We start from the raw sequence: 16,464 nt of genomic DNA on the forward strand, positions 1-16,464 counted from the left end.
AAGGAAGGAAGGAAGGAAGCGGTCCTGAGGAAGGAAGAGCTATGGACATAGAAAGAAGCAAATAGCACCTGCGGTTTCTCTTTGGAAGCTGTACCTGCTCCATCTCTGAACTACACGGGTTCTGGTTAGTTCCTAGAACAAATCTGTGGACTAAACCCAAGTCTTCCTCACCAGCCTGGTCCAAAACTTGATCTTTTTCCATCTGCTCCATAACGAGAGTGCAGAGGCTGCAAAACAGATGTCTGGGGAGAGCCAGAGCAAGGAAAGGCAGGGTGGTGGGTGTGGGGAAGGAACGAAAGCAGATGCAGAGCAGAACTCAGGCAGGACGCACAACAGAGGGCCTAGACACACTCATGTTTTCCGTGAAGCACAGACAGATGGAGGAACTGAACTCCCGCCAGTCGTTTGGCAGGGCCGGCAATGACCTCAACTTGCTGGCCCAGCCAGAGACTGTAAGACTGTATGTCCGGAAAGCCTCCCCAGGCAGTAGGAGGGGGCGCTCTCCTGGGGTCCCAGGGGGCGGGGAGTCTGAAGTTAGAGCTGAGAAAACAGGGACAGAATGTTCAGAGCAAGCAGAGGGAGAAGGCAGGCAGCGAGTGGGACCTCAGAAGGAAGGGAAAGGGGAAGCTGGAAAGAAGGCGGGAACTAGTGAAAGCAGAAACCACCCTGTATTCTTGCTGATCCTTTAAGGATGTCATTTATTTGCAAGGACTTGGGTTGATTTCTTATTCATGACCTTAGAGAGCTTCAGATTTACTTTTCTCTGATGGTTATCATTATAATTACATCAAGTCAAAGTCAGCACCCACGGCCCAGGAATGAGCAACGGCCACCCAGAGACGTGAGCTGAGACTCTCCCCAGGGAAGACCTCCCTGAGCTGCAGTCCGTATACTCATCCAATACAAGCTGGAGCTGCTGCAGGTCAAGGACACAGGAAAGGCCTCCGAGGAATTGACTGGCAGGTGCAGAAGCGACTTAAGGCAGGCATTCTCATGTCTGAGAGAGCCAGGAAAATACTAGTTTTTCAAAAGAGGTCTCCAATTGGTGGACAATGGGTAAAATGCAAAGACCGAGAAGGGAGGCAGAGATGCAAGACTGTGTGCTGGTTTATTCATCTGTTTACTGGCCTGTGAAGAATACACCCATTAGCTGAAGGCCTCTGGGCAAATGTACAGAAACGTTATTACTGCGGTACGATCCAACTAAATTAAATCCAGGGCCTAAACACACACAGATCCCATAAAAGGGAGGAGAGGAAAGGAGGAGGGTTATATGAGGTGGGGATGGGGGGTGGGGGAGTGCTGTGTGTAGCAGAATGAAGCAATAAAACGGTAACAGCCAAACTAAGAGATGGACTCAGCGGAGGCCTTCAGCGCCAACAAACGTATGTCCTCTGAGATCTTGGGCTAGGGAGAGCCTCCCTTGTCTTAGTAACCATGCACCTCTCCAATGCTCTGCTCTTTACACCTCCATGCCTTGCACTTTCCGTTCCTTCCTTTCTGAAATATCCTTTTCCCAACTCCAGTAAAGGCCTGTGAAAGTGTTAGTGTTAGTCACTCAGCTGTGTCCATCTCTTTGCAACCCCGTGGACTGTAGCCTGCCAGGCACCTCTGTCCATGGAATTCTCCAGACAAGAATACTGGAGTGGGTTGCCATTTCCTTTTCCAGAGGACCTTCCCGACCTAGGGATCAACCCTGGGTCTCCTGCATTGCAAGCAGATTCTTTACCATCTGCGCCACCAGGGAAACACAAAAATAAATACCTATACGCACATCAAAACCCAGCCCCAAGGCTGCTCTTCCCAGAAATCTCTGCCTGGTCCCCTCTGCTTCTGAAGAGTTAACCAGGGACTTCCCTGGCAGTCCAGTGGTTAAGACTTCACCTTCCAATGCAGGGGGTGCGGGTTCAATCCCTGGTCTGAGAGCTAAGATCTCATGTCTTGAGGCCAAAAAACCAAAACATAAACCAGAAGCAATATTGTACCAAATTCAATAAAGACTTTTAAAAATGGTCCACATAAAAGACAATTGTTTAAAAAGGTCAATTATTTCCCTCTACTGAGCTACCTCTCCATTTTATTTTTATCATTGTGGCATCAGCTTTATTATATTCTTTTACGTGTCTGTCTTCTTGATTACACTGTGAGGTCCTTACTCCGCTCTGGCTGACATAATGATTAGCACAGAGCAACTCAAAATTTGTTCATTTGAGTTGAGATGAAGACTTGGAAATATTTTGAGATATAAACATTCAAAAAATGCAAAAAAAAAAAAAAAAGTCGAGGGGAAAGTTCTAGAAAAGAAAGTAGTTTGAGAGGATACAGGAGTTCAGCCAGTAAAATAATTAACCAATGTTTTGATCCAAAGGGAGGGGAATAGAGCTAGAGGAAACAGGTATAGAAATCAGGTTATTCCAGAAATAAAGGGATTTTGGCAGCAGGGCTGTGAAATCAGTGCATGTTAAACATGTGACGAGTGCTTCTGTCTCATCATTTTCAGAAGGTGTGGTGGCCTTGCCCTGCTCCTCTCGACCAATTGTGCAAACATAAAATACTTGATCCAGGTTCAGAACTCTTGTCAGGTTTCCTGAAATGGAACTCACAACAAATAAATTTGAATAACCGATAAAATTCGCTGTAGACACACAAAATAAGACAAATACCTTGTTCACTGATAGGAAATCTCTATCTTCTCATTCTACTCATCAGGAAAGAAATGAAAACAAAGTCTGGAATTCAAAAATATGAAAGACATCCAGGAAAGTTCAATGTATAATTTTTTTTTAACGCAGTGTTCTTATTTAATTTTTTCATCTTTGTTGCTGCACACAGGCTTTCTCTAGTTGCAGCGAGCTGGGCTACTCTTTAATTGTGGTGTGTGGGCTTCTCATTTCAGTGGCTTCTTTTGTTGCAGAGTATGGGCTCTAGGCAAGGGCTCAGTACTTGTGGAGCAGCTGCCTAGTCATCCTGTGGCACTGTGGAACCTTCCGGGTACAAGGAATCAAACCTGTGTGCCTTACATTGGCAGGCGGATTCTTTTTTTTATTGGAGGCTAATTGGTTTACAATATGATAAGCAGATTCTTACCTACTGGACCACCAGGGAACTCTCATGTATATAATTATTCTCAAATAGCAACAGCTAGTAAAATAGCACATTTATATGTTTGCATTTTAATAGATGGTATGAGCCAGGACACCTACAGGATGGTCCTTGGTGATCCCCACGTTCTATTCTTCACCCCTACATATACTACTAGCCAATAAGATAACAGCAGAGGCAATGGACTATATCTTCCCAGAAGAGATTACAAAGAGACTTCAGCTTTTAGGGCTGGTGCTCTCTCGATCTCTTGCTCGTTTTCCCTGAGCAAACCTGGCTGCCGCTGTGAGTCACTCCATAGAGAAGGTCATGGCCAACAGTTGTGTGAATGAACTTGGAAATGGATTTTCTCTCAGTTGGCCTGGAAGACTGCAGCCCCAGCCAACACCTTGACTATAGCCTAGTGAGCTGCCCTCAGCCAGAGGTACGCAATAAAGCTGTGCTTGGCTTCCTCACCAACAGAAACTTTGGGAAAATAAATGTTTTAAACTGCTAAGTAGATAAGAATGCATCATAAAACTATTGTATTCCAACTAAATAGTATATAATAAAATCACATTAATACAATTATACTATTATGAAATACTGCTGCTGCTACTAAGTCACTTCAGTCTTGTCCGACTCTGTGCGACCCCATAGACAGCAGCCCACCAGGCTCCCCCGTCCCTGGGATTCTCCAGGCAAGAACACTGGAGTGGGTTGCCATTTCCTTCTCCAATGCATGAAAGTGAAAAGTGAAAGTGAAGTCGCTCAGTTGTGTCCGACCGTCAGCAACCCCATGCACTGCGGCCTACCAGGCTCCTCCGTCCATAGGATTTTCCAGGCAAGAGTACTGGAGTGGGGTGCCATTGCCTTCTCCGATGAAATACTAAATTAGCTAGTATAATACATATGTTCAGTTGCTCAGTTGAGTCTGACTCTTTGTGATCTCCTGAACTGTAGCCCACCAGGCTCCTCTGTCTATGGAATTTTCCAGGCAAGAATACCAGAGTGTGTTGCCATGTCCCTCTCCAGTGGATCTTCCCAAACCAGGGATTGAACCTGCATCTCCTGCGTTGGCAGGCAGATTCTTTACCACTGTGCCACCTGGGAAGCCCTAGCTAGTATAATATGTTGGCTATTAATATACACTAGTTTAATACACTAGTGTTAATATATACTAATGTTCATGGAGCACTTACCATATGCTAGGCACTGTGTTAAAAAGTGTGATTGGGCTACATAAATTAAATACATCCTTTTGAAATTAGTACATTCATAGGAAAGCATACAGAAAAGGAAGGAGAGATGAAAAGGAAGAAGAGATAAGGGAGAAAAGAAAAAAGAGGGTGGGAGAAAGAAAGAAATCACACAGAAACCATAGAATCACCTTTAATATTCACTTTGTATCTAGATTTGCTAGGGACTTTTGGTGGTCCTTCCTTCTGGAGAAGGAAATGGCAACCCACTCCAGTACTCTTGCCTAGGGTATCCCATGGACGGAGGAGCCTGGTAGGCTATAGTCCACGGGGTCGCAAAGAGTCGGACACGACCGAGCAACTTCACTTTCACTTCTGGTGGTCCAGTGGTTAGGACTCTGCTTCCAAAGCAGGGGATGCAGGTTTGACCCCTGGTCAGGGAACTAAGATCCCACAATCCTTGTGGCCAATAAAATAAAGTTAAAATTAAAAAATTAAAGAAGACTTTCTATAATTTAGTACTATAACTTACTTGAAATGTAGAAAATCTTATGAGCTTCCATAGAAAAGAATTTGACAACTAAAACATCCAGTTTGTAGTCAAGAACCAAAGGAATTTGTTACTCTGCCTGGAGCAGAAAGCCTGAGGGAGGAATTTAATAGTTTTTTAATGTATACTATTTTGAAGATTTTGGTAGCTTCATATTTATCACTTCCACAAAAATTAGGGCAGAATAAAAATGAATTTCTTTTGGAGGTTAGTTTAGATGATATCTTAGAGAGATTTCCTGAATATAAGGCCATGAATAATTAAAATTCATTTAATCAGTCAACAGACTTCCTATACTCCAGCCATTCTGTTAATATGCAGTTGGAATAGAACAGAAATAAAACAGATATTGTTTTGCTTTTATATTACTCACAACATTTTCTAAGGAAAGTTCTAGAAATGCTTTCCTTGGAGATAGTAGAGTGATTTGATGTATTTCTAGAAACACAGATGGATTGAATGATTAGTAAAGTTAGATCTGAATCTCATGACAGGAAAATTGGAATTTGCTTGTTTTGGGTTTTTTTATTATTAATATATAAAAATAAATTTTATTCATGGCTGTGCTGAGTCTTCTTTACTGCACGGGCTTTCTCTAGTTCTGGTGAGCAGAGGCTACTCTCTAGTTGCAGTCTGCAGGTTTGTCCTTGCTGTGGCTTCTCTTGTTGTGGAGCACTGTCTCTAGGCATGAGGACTTCAACAGTTGCAGCTCCTGTGCTCTTAGAGCACAGACTCAATAGTTGTGGAGCGTGGGCTTAGAGGCATATGGGATCCTCCCAGTTCAGGGATCAAACCCATGTCTCCTAGATTGGTAGGTGGATTCTTTACCACTGAGCCATCAGGGAAGTCCTGGAATTTGCTTGTTATTGGGTTCACCTGCACCCCTTGCATTTTCTGGTATAAGTGAAGGAGGCCTTCAGAGCTGTCCTGAGATGGACTTCTGGGTTGGGCAGAAGTACAAGGCTATCTTTCTTATCTTGAACCTTGATAATCTTTCCACTTGAAGATCCTTCTCCCTAGTTCCCATAAGAGTGATCTTTAACAAACCACACTGACACTTAGGATTTTGAAAGAAAAACAGCTTATTATTTTCCATGATTTTGTACATTGGTCAGGCAGTAAGTCTGCTTGACATGGTGTTGGCTAAAAAATCCCAAATGGTCTCACTCATGGCTCTCTGGTGCTGGCTGCCCACGGAAACGAGCCTCTGATGGGGCTGCTGGCAAAAGCCTCAGTTATCATCTATGTTGTATCTACGGCTGACTCACTTGGGCTTCCAACAACATGGCCCTGGTCGAGAGAAGAAACATCCCAAGAGGCAAAGGAAGAAGGTGCAGATCTCTTAGGATCTCCTTCACTTTGTTTTCAGTTTTTTATTTTTTGGCTATGCTGCTGGGCATGAGAGGGCTTCCCTTGTAGCTCAGTTCGTAAAGAATATGCCGGTAATGCAGGAGTGAAGTGAAGTTGTTCAGTCGTGTCCAACGCTTTGCGACCCCATGGACTGTAGCCCACCAGACTCCTCCATCCATGCGATTCTCCAGGCAAGAGTACTGGATTAGGTTGCCATTTCCTTCTCCAGGGGATCTTTCTTACTCAGGGATCGAACCTGGGTCTCCCACCTTGTAGGCGGACGCTTTACCATTTGAGCCACCAGGGAAGTCCGTAATGCAGGAGACCCGGGTTCAATTCTTGGGTTGGGAAGATCCCTCGGAGAAGGAAATGACAACCCACTCCAGTGAGAATCCCATGGACAGAGGAGCCTGGTGGGCTACAGTCCATGGGATCGCAAGAGTCGGATACAACTTAGGGACTAAACCACCACCTGGGCATGAGGGATCTTAGTTTCCCGACAAGGAATCAAACCCGTGCCCCCTGCAGTAGAAGCATAGATTCTTAACCACTGGGCCACCAGGGGAATCCCAGGTCTCAGCCTCACAAGTTCCCCAGCATCACTGCCACTATATTCTGTCAGGTAAAGGAAGTCTTCAGGGTCTCAATTCCAAATTAAGGGAAGGAGAAATAGACTTCTCTCCTTGATGAGAGGAGTGGCAAAAAAAAAAAAAAAAAAGTGTCACAGGACTTCCCTGGTGGCTCAGATGGTAAAGAATCCATCTGCAATGAGAGAGACCTGGGTTCGATACCTGGGTAGGGAAAGTCCCCTGGAGGAGGACATGGCAACCCACTCCAGAATTCTTGCCTATTGAATCCTCATGGACAGAGGAGCCTGGCGAGCTACAGTCCACGGGGTTGCAAAGAGTTGGACAAAACTGAGGGGGCTAAGCACAGCAGAGCACACATGTGTCACAAGGATAAATGGAATCTTTAACAGATTAGGTAAGAGCCAAAGAACATTTGTGTTTTGTCCTTTCCCTGAAGCCTAATTCCCTCTCATCACAATTCTAAAGACCTCTTGTATGCTCAATAAGATAGAAAAAGTTCAGTCTTTGGTTTGTGCGGCATCCGACACTGTTCTGCTGCTTACACTTCATTGCTGGAAGTGTTCAAGTTTCTTCCGCAGACACCTGTCTCTTGACTGTACCCCACTCCTGTGTCTCTATTTACCATCTTTTGCTTCTGCTCCCAGATCTATACCTCAGTCTCTTCTACACCTGAAAGTAAAATAGGCATCTCTAGTTGGATGTTTCATTGGCACCTTGAGTCCGTCAGGCTTTATCTTAGAGAGAGCAGGATCATTTAAGCAGAAAAGGGTGGGTGGGGGCGGCAGAGGTGGGGAAGCTAAAGAACAGACTCCTAGCAGTAACCTCCAAGAGACCAGTACCCATCTTCTGGAGGCCACCTTGCATGCTGAGATATCACCACTCAGTCTACAGAAGCACACAGGCTCTGCTAGAATCCACACTAGCAAAATGCATCTTCCCTCCCTGCCTCTCTCTTCACTTAAGTGGCTTTCAATGCAAGTCTTCTCGGTTGCTGGAATGTAAACCACATTTAAACTCTAGCTATAAGAGAGTCTAGGGTATGTAGTTTTTAGTTTTCCACCCTCTATAATACGGGACGGTGCCCAAGAAAGACATGTGAATAAATGTAAAGTAAATTGCCTTATTTTTGCATATGGAAAATTGAGTCATTCTCTGCATTGGTTGGTGCCCCTCTCATTCTAGAAATCTGCCACCATCACCCAGATGAAGCATGTGAGCCATCCCTGAATTTGTCTCTTACCCTGAATCCCAACACACGCACACACACACTCACACACATACACATACATCCGTTTTCTCTCTTATTTCCATCACCACCCCAGTTCAGTCCAAGTCATTACTCTAACAGTCTCAACTCATCTCCCAATTTCCTCACCTTAATTGGTAATACACAGCACTATGAGTAATTTTTATAGCATTACTCAACTTAGGTCATCCTGACTTAAAAATCTTAGAGGCGTATCATTATCCTTAGAACACAGATAGAACCTCTTAGTTCCATCTCTCACCACCAGTGCTCCAATCCAAGCACCCCAACCCATTTTGCATATTGCTTTCCGACCACACTGACTGACTTAACAGTTCTGCAAAAGCTCCAATTTCTCTTGTTGCTTCTAAGCCACTGTACATACTCCATTCCATTTGTACCACCTCCACCAAAATCCTTAATATACCAATTTACAATAACAACCCTTGTGTTCATCTGGCTAATTTCTACTCATCCTTTTCAGCTCGGCTTTCAATTGTTTTCCTGAGTGTCTCCACCACAATGTGGGCTTATTGTGGGCAGATGTTTTGCTCACTGTTGCATGCCCAAAACCAAGCCAGGGACTCCTATTTGTGCCTCAGAATACAGATGCTTAGTGGAGAAGGAAATGGCAACCCACTCCAGTGTTCTTGCCTGGAGAATCCCAGGGATGGGGAAGCCTGGTGGGCTGCTGTCTGTGGCGTCGCACAGAGTTGGACACGACTGAAGCGACTTAGCAGCAGCAGCAGCAGCAGCAGCAGCAGCAGCAGTGTAGGGGAGAAACTGTATTTCCTAAGACTGAACACAAGAGGGCGACAAATCACTTCTCTGGACCTGCTCTGACATTTGGCTGAATTTTCCTACACCTCATTTACTATTCCAACTGACTGTTGACATAGTTCATGTAGCACAACTCTTGAGCTGTGCCCAACAGGATGAAAGATTCCTAATGACTCAGAACTGTACTTCATTTATATTCTGGCTGCCTTCTCAGTGCCGGGCACTTCACTACCTACTGGTAATTAAAGATGAATCAGTCCCAAGTCCTCCGTTCAAATAATCTAGTGGGAAAGAGAAGCGAACTTAACTTTATTCCCAGACATAGGAAGACACAACACATTTTTTTTTTTTTTCAGTATCACTGGCTTCTTAAAATGGCAGAAAGGTTAACAATTGGGTGTAAATAAGACTGAAACTTAGAGGCTTCCCTAGTGGCTTCAGTGGTAAAAAATCTGCCTGCCAACGCAGGAGACACAAGTTCGATTCCTGATCTGGGAAGATCCCACCTGCTGCAAAGTCACTGAGCCCTTGTGCCACAACTACTGAGCCTGTGCACTATAAGAGAAGCCATTGCAATAAGAAGTCCAGACACTGCAACTAGAGAAAGCCTGCATGCAGCAACAATGACCCAGCACAGTAGAAAATAAAAAACAAAATAACCAAAATAAAATTATTTAAAGACAGAAACTTAGACTTTCCTAAGTGACATGTTTGAAAAGCATAATCACCACCAATCCAGCTAATTCTACCCTAGGTAATTCTAGGATAGTTGGAGAATTATGCCTCATCCTAAGCCCATTATTCCCCCTCCCCATTTTGAATAGACTTTTTTTTTTTTTTGTCCAGAGCAGTTTTTATGTTCAGAGCAAAACTGAGTGGAAAGTACAGAGAATTTCCATATACTCCTTGCCCTACATACTCACATACTTCCCCACTGTCAGACCAGGGAAGTCTACTGTTACAAGAGTAAATTAGGGTTCACTCTAATTTAGAATGCTGTCCATTATGTGGGTTTTGACAAATGTGTACTGACATGCATCCACCATTATAATATCGTACAGAGTAGTTTTACTGCCTTCAAAGTACTCTCTGCTCTGCCTTTTCATGACCCCTTCTCCTCTGAGCCCTGACAACAACTGATCTTTCTGCTGCCTCTTAGGTTTTTTTTTTTTTCTTTTTCCAGAATACAGATAGTTGGAATCATACGGTATGTGTTTTTTTTTTTCAGACTGCCTCTCTTACTTGATCATAATGCATTTAAGTTCAGTCCATGCCTTTTCATGCTTGGTAATTTATTTCTTTTTAGTGTTGAATAACAGTTAAACTGTGCATTCACCTACTTGATTGTTTCTGTTTGGGCAATTATGAAGCTGCAATAAGCATACATGTGCAATTTTTTGCATATTTTTTCCTTTGGATAAATACCAAGGAGCTTGAGACTAGATCATATGGTAAGGGTATGTTTAGTTTTATAAGAAACTAATCTGTCTTCCAAATTAGTGGTACCATTTTGGATTCTCATCAGTGAATGGGAGTTCCAGTTGCTCGACATCCTTGCCCTTGTTTCATATTATCAGTATTTTGGATCCAGCCATTCTAATAGGCATGTAGTGATATCTGATTTTTTTTTTAATTCTCATTTCTCTAATGACATAGGATATAGAGCGTTTGTTTCATTTGCTCAGTTGGCATCTTATATTTTTATTGGTGAGGTACGTGTTTCAGGTCTTTTGCCCATTTTAAAATCAGTTTTCTTTTAATATTTATGTATTTATTTGGCTGCATCGGGTCTTAGTTGTGGCAGGTGGGCTCTCAAGGACTTGGGCTCAGTACTTGGACCTCTCTGGCTGAGTTGTTCCATGGCAGGTGGGATCTTAGTTCCCCAACCAGGGACCGAATCTGAACCCTGGACTGAACCCTGGACTGAACCCAAATCCCTGCTTTTGAAAGTGGATTCTTAACCACTGGACCACTAGAGAAGTCCCTGTTTATTTTTCTTATTGTTGATTTTTAAGAGTTATTTGTATCTTTTGGATAACTATTTTTTATCTGGTATGTATTTTGCACATATTTTCTGCCAGTTTGTGGCTTGTCTTCTCATACTCTTGAGACCATGTTTTGCTGAGCAGAAATTTGGAATTTTAATGATGTTTCAGCTTATTAATGACAGTGACTTTGTATCTAAAAAAGTCACCACCATACCCAAGGTCATTTATCTATGTTATCTTCCAGAAATTTTATAGCTTTTCATTTTATATTAGGTCTATGACACATTTTGAGCTAAATTTTGTAGAGAAGAGCATAAGGTCTGTGTCTAGATTCTTTTTGTGGGGTGAGGGGAGGGCATGTGGATGTCCAGTTGTTTCAGTACCATTTAAAAAAAATTTTATTCATTTATTTATTTTTGGTTGTGCTGGGTCTTTGCTTTACAAGGGCTTTTTCTCCAGTTGTGGCGAGTGGGGGCTTCTATTTGTAGTACAAGGGCTTCTCGTTGTGGTGGCTTCTCTAGTTGCAGAGCACAGGCTTTTGAGCTTGCAGGCTTCAGTAGTGCTTCTGCTCAGCAGTTGTGGCACACGGGCTTAGTTGCCCCGCAGCATATGGAATCTTCCCAGACCAGGGATTGAACCCGTGTTCCCTGCATTGGCAGGCAGATTCTTAACCACTGACCACCCGGGGAAGTCACAGGACCATTTCTTAAAAAGACTGTCTTGGCTCCATTGTATTGCCTTTTATCCTTTGTTCTAGATCACCTGATTGTTAATTTATGTAGGCCTATTTCTGGACTCTATGATGTATCTTTGATCTTTTGTTGCCAATACCACACTGCCTTAATTACTGTAGCTTTATACTGTTTGATGCACAGAAAGACAAATGCTGAGACACAGAGGTGTGCAGCAGAGAAAGGGTATATTCATGAGGCAGCCAAGCAAGGAGCACCAAGCTCAAATCCACCTCCCCCAAGGTGAAGAGCTTGGGATGTTTATGAGACAAAGAAGCAGGGTGGCCTGAAGTAGGGCTTCCTACGGGGAAAGAGATGGGAGGCAAGGTAAAGATGAAGTAATCAGTGTTCTGTGCAGGTGTATCTGATTTTCGTGCTTCTCATGGGATGCTTGTTCAGAAAACAGCAGCATCAGCATGATCCCAGGGTGGGAGTTTTGACCCCCTGATGTCAAAGGTTATCAGGGCCAATGGTTGGTTTGACCTGGACAAGACTAGCTCCCAGTTTCTGAAAAACAATTTAAGCAATTGTAGTGTAGCATGCATACATCAGAGGTGTAATTGATCAGGGCTGTTAAAGGAGTCTTGTGATGTTTCATCTAAGCTACGTGAAGTTTTGAGCGTATGCAATCCGCAAGAACAATTAAAGCAAGCTTGGTCAATGAAGGCAGGTTACGGGTTATCATTTATTAAGCAAGTTATAGTTCAAAGGATCTCAATAGTAAGTCGTGAGGTCAGTTAGTTTCAGTCCTCCATTTTGTTGTCTGTTCTTGGTCTGGGTCAGTCTGTGGACATTCAGAAAATAACTTGCTGGAATTTTGATTGGGATCATATTGAGTCTATAGATCAACTGGAAAGAACTAATATCCTGACAATATTGAAGTCTTCCTATTCATGAACATGAGATAGCGACTCATTTAGTTTTTCTTTGATCTCTTTTTTCAGAGTTTATGGTTTCCTTTGATCATTTTTGTATTTAGGTTTATACCTGTGTGTTCAGTCACTCCGTCGTGTCTGACTGTTTGCGACCCCATGGACTGTAGCCCACCAGGCTCCTCTGTCCATGGGAATTTTCCAGGCAAGAATACTGGAGTGGTTGCCACTTCTTCCTCCAGGGGATCCCCCCCACCCAAGGATGGAACCCTCTTCTCTTGCATCTCCAAAGTAGTTCATTTTATTGGGTCTCTGCTGCCCTCGTCTCCCTCCCTCCTAGTACACAGCACATAAAACCCTGGGAATATCAGAAGTTACTTGTCTATTCTAAGCTAATGAGATGACTGGTGCTGGGGACTCTAGGACCATCATGGGATGAATGTTCATTGCTGGGGTAATTACCCATGTGATTAGAAGGTTGGAATTTTCAGCCATCTCCCCAGCTCCAAAGAGGCGTGAATTATTGTTGATGGACTATGATTTAATCCTCCCCCATGTAAGGGAGCTCCATAAAAATTACCTGATGGAAGGGGTTTGGAAAGTGTATTTTGTGGGGAATACATCCCAGTGCTGACACGGTACAGTGCCCAAGGATGGCACAAGAGCTCTGCATATTCCTCCCTCATACCTTGCCCAACACGCCCTGTCCCTTTGGCTGCTCTTGTTTCTAGCCTTTACAATGAATGGGTAATACTGAATAAGTAAGATACTTTCTTGAGTTCCGTGAGTCATTTAACAAAATTATTGAACTTGAGGAAAAGATTGTGAGAATACTGATTTATAGCCTGGTGTTCAGAAGCTCAGGAGGCAAGACTTGTAACTGGTAGCAGAAATGGAAGCAGTCTTGTGGCACTAAGCCCCAGACTTGAGAGATCCAACGCTAACTCCGGTTACGTAATTTTACAGTCTAACTGAATTGTAGGATACCCAGCTAGTGTTTGGAAATTGGGAAGTGTCAGAGAGCCAGACCCACACATTTGGTATGTAGGAAAAAAAAATAGTTTCTTGGAGTGAGACTTTTGTAGAAAAAAGGCAGAAGCAAAGCAAGAGAATTATTGCTTGGCTATAACTTAAGGCCTATATGGCTGTTTGTGGTTGGTTTACTCCTTGGAAGAAAAGCTCTGACAAACCTAGACAGTGTATTAAAAAGCAGAGATGTCACTTTGCCAACAAAGGTCTGTATAGTCCAAGCTATGGTTTTTCTATAGTCCTGTACAGACGTGAGAGTTTGACCATAAAGAAGGCTGAGTGCTGAAGAACTGATGCCCTTGGTCAGCTAGGAGATCAAATCCTAAAGAAAGTCAACCTTGAATATTGATGCTGAAGCTGAAGTTCCGAAACTTTGGCCACCTGATGGGAAGACCTGACTCATTGGAACAGACCTTGATGCTGGGAAAGATTGAAGGCAGGAGGAGAAGGGGCAATAGAGGAGGATAAGATGGTTGAATGGCATCAATGACTCAATAGACGTAAGTCTGAACAAATGCCGGGAGATGGTGAAGGACAGGGAAGCCCGGTGTGCTTCAGCAGTCCATGGGGTTGCAAAGAGTCTGACACGACTTAGCCATTGAACAGCAACTACCCTTAGGTTTCAATTTCGTAAGCTTGAGGCATTTACAGGCTTAGATTTTGGTTTGCTTATATACAGCCACCTTGGAATTAGAGCCTCCACAGTCTAATGGCTCCCTGCTTAATTAACTTAATGATTTCTCCCTTCTGACCATCCTCTTGTACCTCTTGGGAGATTCACCAAAAATTTGGTATTAGCAGAACTCCTCAGTCACCATCAGAATTAAGTTGCTTTTGTCTCATTGTGATACTGATTACGATGTCAGGTTCACAGAAGAATTTGTTTGGGGGGAGTTCTCTGGCACTCCAGTGATTAGGACTCTGTGCTCTCACTGCCAAAGACTGGGGTTCAATCCCTGTTTGGGGGAACTAAGATCCCACTAGCTGCATGGCCCAGCCAAAAATAAAAAAACATTTTTTTTTTGGTTATTCATTTTGTTTCTGTTATGCAAGCACAATGAGACCATTTGACACGCAGCTGATGGCTATGAATGTGCATTTAAGACCTGTGAGAGAACACAGTGCACCAAGGAACCAACCATGGTTATTATTCAATTCAGTTCAGTCGCTCAGTCGTGTCTTTCTGACTCAACCCCACTGACTGCAGCACGCCAGGCCTCCCTGTCCATCACCAACTCCCGGAGTTTACTCAAACTCATGTCCATTGAGTCGGTGATGCCATTCAACCATCAAATCCTTTGTCGTCCCCTTCTCCTCCTGCCTTCAGTCTTTCCCAGGATCAGGGTCTTTTCAAATGAGTCAGTTTTTCACAGACCATAAGGAGGATAATACCAAGAGTGAGAGGTATATTCCTTAATCAGAACTTCCTATGAACCAAACCAGTTGTTATCAAATAAATCAGGGAATGTACCTGAAGGGTCATCAACCCACCAAAGGCAAGTGGCTTATTCATTAATCTCGTGTATTTAGCACAATACCAGAGTGTAGTGGTGTTGATCCAACTGTGACAGGAGGCATTCTGCCGTGGCACAGTTTCCTCCTTGTTAAGCTGACAAGTAACGTCAAGCAATTCTATTATCCAAGACCATCCTAGCAAGAAAGCGTCAGGACTTTTGTTGTGCAACTATGACCTGAGTTATACATTTAGGGATAATTGCCAGATTTAAGGGCCTGGCAGGAAGTGACCTTCCTTTACCTGCAAAGGCTGCCAAGAATCCTGTAAACAGGTTAGCAGGCCTGTTTTTCCCAAGGGGCTTGACTGACTCCACAGAGTCGACCTGAGTTTTACTCTGGGCTTTGAATTCCTTCCAGAGGCGAATTTCTGTTCTTATAAGGACTTCACTTAGAAGGGCAAGTATGGTTGTTTTTAATCCTCAAAGAATAGGGCTGAATGAAATCAAGAGGCTGATCCACCCACCCAAATACATGAATTAAGATGGAAATCTAGATTCCTGTGTTCTAGATTTAGAGCTGTGGGTCTCTGGAATGTTTTCGTAAATGCTTCCACAATGACCTCAGCATGTTTTTCTTTCCCTTTGGGTACATAGTTTCATTTTAGCTTAGGAGAAAATGCCTTAAAAAAAGAAAAAAAAAAAAAAAAAAAAAGACTTTTAAAGCTACTTCCAATTAGGCCAACTTTTGACCACAGGCCTACATTAAAAAAAATGTAGATCTTCTCCTCCCCTCCCTCAAATATTTTGTCAGGTTTCAGCTGGGACAAACAGTAAATTTTCCTGGTAGTTTGGAACAATCCCAGGGATCCAAGAGGTGTTTCCAAAGAGGATGCTAAAGATAATACCTTCCTAGATTCGGAGCCACTTCGAAAAATAACCCAAAGACATCCAGCAACAGTCAGTAGGACCCTAGCCACAAACAGCCCACGTTTCTGTCCAGCTATATTTTGGGGCTGAAATGCCTGCATATGTCCCTAAGAACCGAAAACCTGAGTGCCCCAGGCAGGCAGAGAAACTTGTTGTTTAGTTGCTAAGTCGTGCCTGATTCTTTTGCGACACCAAGGACTGTAGCCCAGCAGGCTCTTCTGTCCATGGGATTATTCAGGTAAGAATACTGGATTGGGTTGCCATTTCCTCCTCCAGGGGATCTTCCCTATCCAGGGACTGATCCTGCATGTCTTGCATTTCCTGCATTGGCAGGCGAACTCTTTACCACTGAGCCACCTGGGAAGCAGAGAAACTGTAGAGGAGGATAAATAATTTTCCTTCTACTCTTGAGAGAGGCTGGGAGTCCTCGTTGTCTAGGGTATCTCTTGACTGGATCTAAAAGTTAAAAGATCCCCCACTCTGGCCACTGCAATTCAAGATTATCTTTGGTGAGATTAATATACTTGTTCAGTCTTAAAATTTATTCACCTGCAGGCTCACAATGGACCCAGTTCAGTTTAGGTCAGATCCAATCCCATCCCCAATCCAGTCTGGTTCTAAGTTGGACCCAGTTTGACTTTGGCTGGTTTCTGGACCCAATCTGGAA

General features: G+C 43.4%; 1 protein-coding gene across 10 annotated transcripts in view; it reads left to right on the forward strand.

Moving 5' to 3' along the window:
- RIMKLB (ribosomal modification protein rimK like family member B) overlaps positions 1–16,464 on the forward strand; it is a 134,727-nt gene that overhangs the window by 60,421 nt on the left and 57,842 nt on the right. The gene's annotated exons all lie outside the window — the stretch shown is intronic.

This window comes from Bubalus kerabau, chromosome 1, assembly GCF_029407905.1.
Source record: "Bubalus kerabau isolate K-KA32 ecotype Philippines breed swamp buffalo chromosome 1, PCC_UOA_SB_1v2, whole genome shotgun sequence".
Lineage (NCBI taxonomy): Eukaryota > Metazoa > Chordata > Mammalia > Artiodactyla > Bovidae > Bubalus > Bubalus kerabau.